The sequence below is a fragment of the Heterocephalus glaber genome, unplaced genomic scaffold (assembly GCF_053883595.1).
Source record: "Heterocephalus glaber isolate CG9 unplaced genomic scaffold, H.glaber_assembly_v1.0 deba00001497, whole genome shotgun sequence".
In the NCBI taxonomy this organism is placed as follows: Eukaryota; Metazoa; Chordata; class Mammalia; order Rodentia; family Bathyergidae; genus Heterocephalus; species Heterocephalus glaber.
The window spans coordinates 25,098,599-25,108,047 of record NW_028258320.1 but is presented as its reverse complement, the minus strand read 5'-3'; the positions used below and the strand labels follow the sequence as shown (position 1 = coordinate 25,108,047).

At 40.2% G+C, this 9,449-nt stretch overlaps 1 pseudogene; it reads left to right on the top strand.

The window, feature by feature from the left end:
• The first annotated feature begins 7,398 nt into the window (after nucleotides 1-7,398).
• On the top strand, nucleotides 7,399-9,073 carry LOC101714100 (U4/U6 small nuclear ribonucleoprotein Prp4 pseudogene; annotated as a pseudogene).
• The last annotated feature ends 376 nt before the right edge of the window (nucleotides 9,074-9,449 follow it).

Genomic DNA, 9,449 nt, shown 5'->3' with positions numbered 1-9,449 from the left:
GAGTTTCCTTTTGAATTAAGTATGTTTCTTGTATGCAGAATATTGTTGGATTTTGCTTCTTGACCCATTCTGCCAGTCTGTATCTTTTGATTGGTGAATTGAGGCCATTAACATTGATGGTTATTACTGAAATATATTGAATTGTCATTGCCATGACTTTTTCTTTTGTTGGGTTCTCCCCCTTTACATTTAATTTCTTGTCATGCCAGATGGGTTCATTCTGCTTTGCTTCCTGGGTTGTGATCCTCAATGTCTGTTCCTAGGATATTGTGTAAAATTCTTTGGAGTGCTGGTTTGGTAGTCACGAATTTCCTAAGGCACTCTTTGTCATGAAAGTATCTTATGTCTCCATCCATTTTGAAAGATAGTTTTGCAGGGTACATCAATCTGTGTTGGAGGCTGTTTTCTTTTAGAGCTTGGAATATGTCACTCCAAGCTCTTCTTGCCTTGATGGTTTGTGTTGAGAAGTCTGCTGTGATTCTGATGGGCTTTCCTTTGTATATGATTTGTTTCTTTTCTCCAACTGCTTAGAGAACTTTGTTCTTCTGTGTGTTTCTGGAATCTTAACAATTATATGCCTATGTGTAGATTTTTTTTGATCAAGGCTATTTGGAGTTCTATATGCCTCACTTATCTGTATGTCAAGCTCTTTTCCCCTGCTTGGGAAGTTTTCTGCCATTATTTCTGTGAAGAGATTTTTTTATGTCATCTGCACTCTCTCCTGTTTCTTCATTGAGCCTAATCAGTCTTATGTTATTCTTTTTTGCATCATCTAGCAGCTGCTGGATTGATTTCTCATGTTCCCTTATAATTTTGAAGCAATTTTTCTTTTCCTGGTCACTAATTGCAATCTTATCTTCTATATCTGAAATTCTGTCCTCACATTGGCTCATTCTGCTGTGTAGACTTTCAATGGAGTTTTTCATGTCCTGGACATCTATTTGCATCTGTTTTATGGATTCCATTTGTTTCTTATGTTGGGATTCCATCATGTTCCTCAGCTTCTCTCTAGATTTATTAATCATATCTTGCACTAGGGGCACAATTCCTCCTGTTATCTGAGAAATTATTTCTGATTTCATTTTTTCCAGATCCCCTTTTGTTGCCAGTTCAGTGGGTCCAGATGGTTGAGTATCAGAGTGTTCCATCTCATTTCCCTTTGGGGTTGCTGTAGGTGATCTGGAAGTCTGTTTTTGAGACTTATTTATGTGTTTTCTCATTTCGACTGGGGCGGGGTGCTGTTGCTGCCTGCACGGATTCCCTCCTCTGAGCTGGGAGAGGTGGGACAGGGGCCCGGAGCAGCAGTAGGGATGGTGACCCAAAAGCCCTTTCCTTTGAGCTGGGAGCAGCAGGAGGGTTGGTGGCTGGGAAGCCCCTTCCTCTGGACAAGGAGCAGTGGGATGGTGGCTCAGAAGCCCCTACCTCTCGGCCAGGAGCGGTGGGAGGGATGGTGGCCCCGAAGCCCCTTCCTCTGGGCCAGGAGCAGCGGGATAGAAGGTGGCCCAAAAGCCCTTTCCTCTGTCGAGGACTCTTTTAAACAGGAGTGGTAGTAATGGAGGACATCCTTGTCCTGTTCCTGATTTTAGAGAAGAGGCTTTCAATTTTCCCCATTTAATCTTTTTTTAGTTTAATATTCTGTATCATTTGTGCATGTATGTATATATTTCTTTAATGATTAAAAATTACTTAAAATTTGTGTGGGTGGTGAAATGAGTTAAATGACCACAATAATGTCTTATTATGAAAGCCTAGGATGGCCCAGGGGCTTACAGTGTCCGTTCAAGCTCTGATACTGATTTTTTTGACCAGGAGTTAACTGCTAATTCTTAACCTCACTTCCTCCACAGGCCTCTGTGAAACTTGGAGTGTATGAACAGCCTCTCTAATTCACTTGCTTCATCTTGAAAACAGCACTGAGAGCTCTCTGCACCTACCTACCTCACAGGAAGTATGAGGTTAGGTGAGATAAAGTGATCAAATAATCTGAGTTACCACAATGGCAGGTGCTCGTGTAGGCAGAATATTATGAGTGCTGGAATATTAAAAGAAGTAGTAAAAAGAAGCTGTTTCTGCCTTTTGATCACATAGGCATTTTGATACTCTTGAACTATTACTCTTCTTTTAGTCTGCTGAGGAATGTTTTTCCCAAACAGTATTAATTTTAGCATTTTTGTTCATGCCTTCTGTCAAACAAGATTTCTGTAGGCTTTGATTTTTATCAAGATTTACTTGACTTTAGTCTTCAAAGCATTTAATTCAAAGTTCACTCTATCAGTGGGGTGGATTAGTTGAGTAACTGGAATATAAGTGTTGAATGCCATAATAGTTTGTTATAATATTTCTCTCCACAGGAGATATACTTACCAGAGTCATGTACTAATGAACAATGAACTATCCAAAGTGATGAACAAAGTGACTATCCAAATAGCAGATGGCTTTAAAGGAAAGCTACTGGTAAATACTGAATAGAAAATACATGATGACAGCCCTACAAAATGTTCATTCAATGCTTCTTAAATATCCTTCTACTGCCATTATTATGTGTCAGGTACTGTACTGGGTGCTAGGAATACAGGAAGAAAAACAGACCTTTTCCCTTATGAAGTTTATATTCTCTAGAAAAAGGCTACATTGTATTTTAAATTTTGAGTAACTATTCTAATGAACTACTTGAGACACTATGTGAAGAGGAATTTAGAGATTGCAAGAATATCAGTTTCTGGAGATTATGTAGTTTATTACTATGATGGGGGGGGGAGTCACTTCTAGACTCACAAAAGTGAAGAGAAAAATCATCACCAAACAGAATCACAAAGAGCTATTAATAGAAAAGGTTACAAGTTTCAGGAAAAATAAGTTGTCTCATATATAAGAAAACCTTTCTTAGAACTGAAACTTACCAGAAATTGGGCTGAAACTTCTAAAAACAATCTTTAAAAAATCATAAGCAATAGAAGCTGGATACTCATGGAGATTAGGGGTTGGGGGAGTGGTTTTAGTTTGTGGAAGAGGTTGAAGTAGATTACATTTCCTTCTTCATCTAAAGAGCTTATTAATAAGTACTATGATTATGAAATTACACATCTCTAGCCAAAGATTTCTCAACAACCAAATACACTCAGGATGCTAATATTCTATTTATATTTTACAATTATTTCACAATGATCTCAAACAAGAGATAAGTGAAAACACACACACAAATACATACACACACACAAACAGGCCTTGTTACTTACTGAACAGAAAAAAAATATATAGCTTTTACCAGATATTCTTTTGCCTGAAGCTCAACTAGAAACATTACTACTCACTGATAAAATGTCTGCCCAACAGGTAACCACTACAGTAAGTGGTCACACCAGGGACCCAATCCCCTCCCCATCTCTATCTCCCTAGAAATCTTGCTAAAATCTTCCCCATTGTTTTGCCTCCCTGAACTAATTTGCCACCCACATTTCTGATTTCAACACCAAGTTCAGATGACTCTTCTCATCTAGTGATAGCTAGACTCATCACTCCTTGCCTCTGTACTTTATCAAAAATAAGACTTCCCAGTCAAAAACCCTCGATTTTTGATTGGCAGCCCTTCCAAGTAGACTGAGATTTAGGCAGTGAGTTGGCACCAATTTCTCTGGCTCTGAGTCAAATAAAGCTTTTGAGAAAGACGTTAAGACTTACTTTCAAATTACGATGAAATTTCAAGGAAGGAAGTTCTTGGTTTGGTTCTTTTAGGAAGAGACCAGGGTTACCTAACATCTGAATTCATGAAGTACACATGACGCCTAACTTCTCACCTTGTAGCAATCCTAAATTAAAGTTTCCTAAATAGTACATCTGGTGTTGTTTGCGCCTAGAACAATGTCTGGGGTTGGGACAATAATACTAGCCATAGAAGCTAACATTTATTATTACTTTGGGGCTACAGATAGTTTTACAGTCTCTCACTGAACCCTTACAGTGACATGCCAATGAGGGTCCTATTACTAACATTTTGTAGAGTCAATGCAATAACAGCTGCAGTTCATGAACTGAAGGACAGTCAGTGAAGGCAGCAGCCCTGGGGCCCAGACCCAACATGCTGAGCTTCCTGAGCTGCACCACCTGACACTAGGATGTGACTAACCCCCAGGAAGGGGCCAGGCAGCCACATCTGTGCCTGTCTTCTACACCTGACTCCGCTGCCTTCAGCCTTTTTCTTTCATCTGTTGTTAGCACATATATTTTTACTTCAAAATTTTTTGTTACATATTAGGAAAAATTTCTGTAATTCAGCTAAAGTTTCCACTTAATGCACTCAGATAGTGAGAAGTGGGAAAAAAGGTTTCTCTCTTTATATTCATAGTTAATTTTTGTGAAAGGACAATTGAAGCAATTTACTAGAAATGGGCTTAACAGAGGAACCTTCTCTTCATTTGAATGAGATGAATGTGAGGATTCTGTAAACAATGAGGAAGAGAGAGCAGTAAACATCTTTACCTTCTTTCACTCTTAAATGGAAAGGAGTTTGGACCAATAGGAAGGAATCACCTTCTCCTCCTTTTAAGTTGTATATGCCAGGTACTTTGTCTCAGTGACAGACAACTGACCAATACACACATCCATAAAATATAAATCTTGGTACATTTTAGGTACACAATATAATGACATTCATCATTGGAAATTTGCACCTTTATATAATCTCTATTGGTTTTTATTTTTCCCCATTTCCCTCCCCTCCCTTCAACCCCTCCATCCCTCCTTATTTACAAAGACTTTGCTTCCATTTTTTCATTTTGTCATATTATTCCATTCCCTTCTTTCCTTTCCCCTGCCCCTCCTACTTCCCCTTCCACTTTGCCTCTCTTCATCCTATTTCACATTATCCACTATTCCTTTCAGTCCTCATTTACACTTTCAGTTTCTCATACTAGAGAAATTATTCGGTATTTACACATGTGTGTCCTATTTATTTCACTTAAGAGTATCACCTCAATGTGCATCCATTTAGCTATAAATATGTCTAATTTCTCATTTTTTATGGCTGAGTAGTACTCCATTTTATAAAAAATGACATTTTCTTAATCCAGTCTCCAGCTGATGGGCATTTGGGCTGTTTCCAAGTTTTAGCTATTACTGTGTTGCTATGAACATAGGTGCACATATATCACTGTGGTATGATTCTTTTAATTCTTTGGGGAAGACACCCAGGAGGGGAATAGCTGGGTCCAATGGGACTTTCAGTCCTAGTTCTTTGAGGTATCTCCATACTGATTTCCACAGTGGTTGCACCTGTCTACACTCCCACCAGCACTGGAGCAGGGTTCCTCTTTCCCCAGAGCCCTGCCAGCATTTGTTATTGATTTCATGATAGCAGCCATTCTTTCTGGGGTGAGGTGGAATCACAGCATTGTTTTCATTTGCATTTCTCGAATGACCAGTGATGTTGAACATTTTTCATATGTTTATTTGCTATTTCTACTTCTTTGTGTGGGAAATGTCTGTTCATTTCAGATGCTCATTTTTGGATTGGGTCTTTAAATTTGGGAGGTCTGACTTTTTAAGTTCTATATAGATTCCAGATAGTAGACCATTGAGGAACAGCAGGTGAAGATTTTTTCCCACATTGTGGGTTGTCTCTTCACTCTGTTGGTGGTTCCTCTTGCTGTGCAGAAGCTTTTTAATAAGAAGAGATCCCACTTGTTGATTGTGCTAGTTCACAGGCGACAGGTTTTGTTCATAAAATCTTTTCCTACATCAATGTCTTCAAGAGTTCTACCTAACCTCTCTGTTCCAGCCAGTTCAGTGTTTCTGTTTTAATGTTTAGATCTTTAATCCATTTCAACTTTAGTTGAGTCCATGGTGAGAGATATAGGTCTAGTTTTAATCTTTGGCAAGTTGAAACCCAGCTTTTCCAGCACCATTTATTAAAGAGGCTATCTTTCCTCCAGTGAGGGTGTTTGGCTCCTTTGTGAAAGATGAGGTGGCTGAGTGTGTCTGGAGTTGTTTCTGCATCTTCTAATCTGTTCCACTGGTCCTCAGGTCTGTTTCTTTGCCAGTACCATGCTGTTTTTATCACAGTAGCTTTGTAGTACAGTTCCAAGTTGGGGGTTGTAATACCCCCTGCCACATCTCTGTGACCTAAAATTGCTTTTGTTATTCTGGGTCTCTTCTTGTTCCAAATGAATTTTTGGATTGTTTTCTCAAGGTCCATGAAGTATGCTGCTGGGATTTCAATTGGGATGCCACTGAATCTATATATCAGTTTTGGAAGTATGGCCATTTTCACTATGTTGATCCTTCCTACCCAGGAGCAAAGGATGTCTTTCCATTTTCTGATATCATCTTTAATCTCTCTTTTCAGAGTGCTATAGTTTTCAGAGAAGAGGCCTTTGATTTCTTTTGTTAGGTTGGTTCCTAGGTATTTCAGATTTTTTGATGCTATTGTGAAAGGAATTGTTTGCCCTATTTCTCTCTCAGTGAGTCTGTTGTTCGTGTAGAGGAAAGGTATTGATTTTTGTGTGTTGACCTTGTAACCAGCTACTTAACAGAATTTGGTTATTAAGTCTAGAAGACTTTTGATGGAGTTCTTGGGGTCTTCTATATACAGTATCATGTCATCTGCAAATAATGACAATTTGACTTCTTCATTACCTATCTTTATTCCTTTTATTTCTTTCTCTTGTCTAATTGCCATGGCTAATGTTTCCAAGACTATTATTGAACAGGACCAGGGATTTAGCTCAGAGGTTCTGGTGCCTGCCTCACAAGCGCAAGGTCCTGAGTTCAATCCCAGTATCAAAAAAAAAAAAAAAAAAAAAGACTGTATTGAACAGGAATGGTGGTAGTGGACATCTTTGTCTTGTTCCTGATTTTTGTGTGAAGGATTTCAGTTTTTGACCATTTAGTGTGATATTGTTTGCTGGTTTTTCATAGATGGCTTTTATCAGATTGAGGTAGAGACCATCTATTCCAATTTTTGTAGGGTTTTTATCACAAATGCATGTTGGATTTGTCAAATACTTTTTCTGTATCTATCGAAATGATTATATGGTTTTTGTCCTTTTGTAATACACTATTGATATACTGTATTACATTGATTGATTTGCGTACGTTGAACCATCCCTGTACCCCTGGGATGAATCCCACTTGGTCAGGGTGTAGGATCTCCTTGATGATCTTCTGCATTCTATTTGCCAGTATTTTATTAAGGATTTTTACATCTATGTTCATTAGTGAGATGGGCCTATAGTTCTCTTTTTAGGTTGGGTCTTTCTCTGCTTTGGGGATCAAGGTGATGCTTGCTTCCAGGAATGAATTCGCGAGTATTGCTTACCTTCCAATTTCATTGAAGAGTTTAAACAGCATTGGCAGTAGTTCCTCTCTAAATGTCTTGTAGAGGTCTGAAACTTAGAGTACGGCTTTCACTCTGGTTTCGCAGCCCCGGAGCTTGGCATGGCTTCTTCACGAGCATCCTCCATGGCAACCAAAACTAAAGCACCTGATGACTTAGTCGCTCCCATTGTGAAGAAACCACTCATCTATTATGGAAGTTTGGAAGAGAAGGAAAGGGAACGCCTTGCCAAGGGAGAGTCTGGGATTTTGGGAAAAGAAGGACTTAAAGCAGGCATTGAAGCAGGAAATATTAATATAACTTCTGGAGAAGTATTTGAAATTGAAGAGCACATCAGTGAGTGACAGGCAGAAGTGTTGGCTGAATTTGAGAGAAGGAAGTGAGCTTGACAAATCAACGTTTCCACAGATGACTCAGAGGTCAAGCCTCAGAGCCTTGGGGGAACCCATTACACTTTTTGGAGAGGACCCTGCTGAAAGAAGAGAAAGGTTAAGAAATATTCTCTCAGTGGTCAGTACTGATGCCTTAAAAAAGACAAAAAATGATGATGAAAAGTGTAAGAAGTCCAAAGAAGAGTATCAGCAAACCTGGTACCATGAAGGACCAAACAGCCTGAAGGTGGCTAGACTGTGGATTGCTAATTATTCACTGCCTAGGGCAATGAAACACTTGGAAGAAGCCCCTCTCCATAAAGAGATTCCTGAGACAACTAAAATATCCCAGATGTAAGAGCTGCACAAATCCCTCCAGTCTTCGAATAATTTCTGCAGCCAAATTGGGGATGATCGGCCTATCTCCTACTGTCACTTTAGTCCCAATTCCAAAACGCTGGCCACAGCTTGTTAGAGTGGGCTTTGCAAGCTCTGGTCTGTTCCTGATTGTAACCTCCTTCACACTCTTCGAGGCCATAATACAAACGTAGGAGCAATCGTATTTCATCCCAAGTCCACTGTCTCATTGGACCAAAAAGATGTCAACCTGGCTTCTTGTGCTGCTGATGGTTCTGTGAAGCTTTGGAGTCTTGACAGTGATGAACCAGTGGCAGATATTGAAGGCCATACAGTGCGGGTGGCCCGAGTAATGTGGTATCCATCGGGACATTTCCTGGGCACCACCTGCTATGATCGTTCATGGCACTTATGGGATTTGGAGGCTCAAGAGGAGATCCTGCACCAGGAAGGCCATAGCATGGGTGTATATGACATTGCCTTCCATCAAGATGGCTCTTTGGCTGGCACTGGGGGACTAGATGCTTTTGGTCGAGTTTGGACCTGTGCACAGGACATTGCATCATGTTCCTAGAAGGTCACCTCAAGGAAATCTATGGAATAAGTTTCTCCTCCAGTGTCTACCACATTGCAACTGGAAGGGGTGACAACACCTGCAGTGTGGGACCTTCGACAGTGGTGCTACATCTATACCATCCCCGCCCATCAGAACTTAGTGACTGGGGTCAAGTTTAAGCCTATCCATGGGAACTTCTTGCTCACAGGCACCTATGATAACACAGCCAAGATCTGGACCCACTCAGGTTGGTCCCCACTGAAGACTCTGGCAGGCCATGAAGGCAAAGTGATGGGCCTGGACATTTCTTCCGATGGGCAGCTCATAGCCACTTGCTCATATGATAGGACCTTCAAGCTCTGGGTGGCTGAGTAGGCAAGGCCATTGGAGAAGGCCTCACATCAAGCTGCCCCTTAGAAGCCATTTCCCTCAAAAGAAAAGAATTGATGTATTTTATTTTGTTCTATCATGTGTCCTGGCAATTACCAAGTATAGATGCTCAATAGAATTGGTTTTCATGTCAGCTCCCCAGCAGACAGCCCAGTCCCTACATGGTGGTAAATCCCTTTCATGGTTGAAAATTTAATTCTCATCCTCAGGCCTTGCTACGAACTAGGTAGACTTTTTTTTTTTATTAATCTTTGTTTAAATGTTCCACCATCTTCCTCACAGCACTCAAAATTGTGACTATTTTGCTTTTCTAGTTCTCAAAACTTGCCTTTTCATAACGTGGTACATGTTTCATGACTCCCTGTGATCCATGCAGCAAGAAGGTGGCTGGACTGTATTCCAGAAGCCCTGGTATAACGAGGAGCATCTCACCACTCTGGTTGAG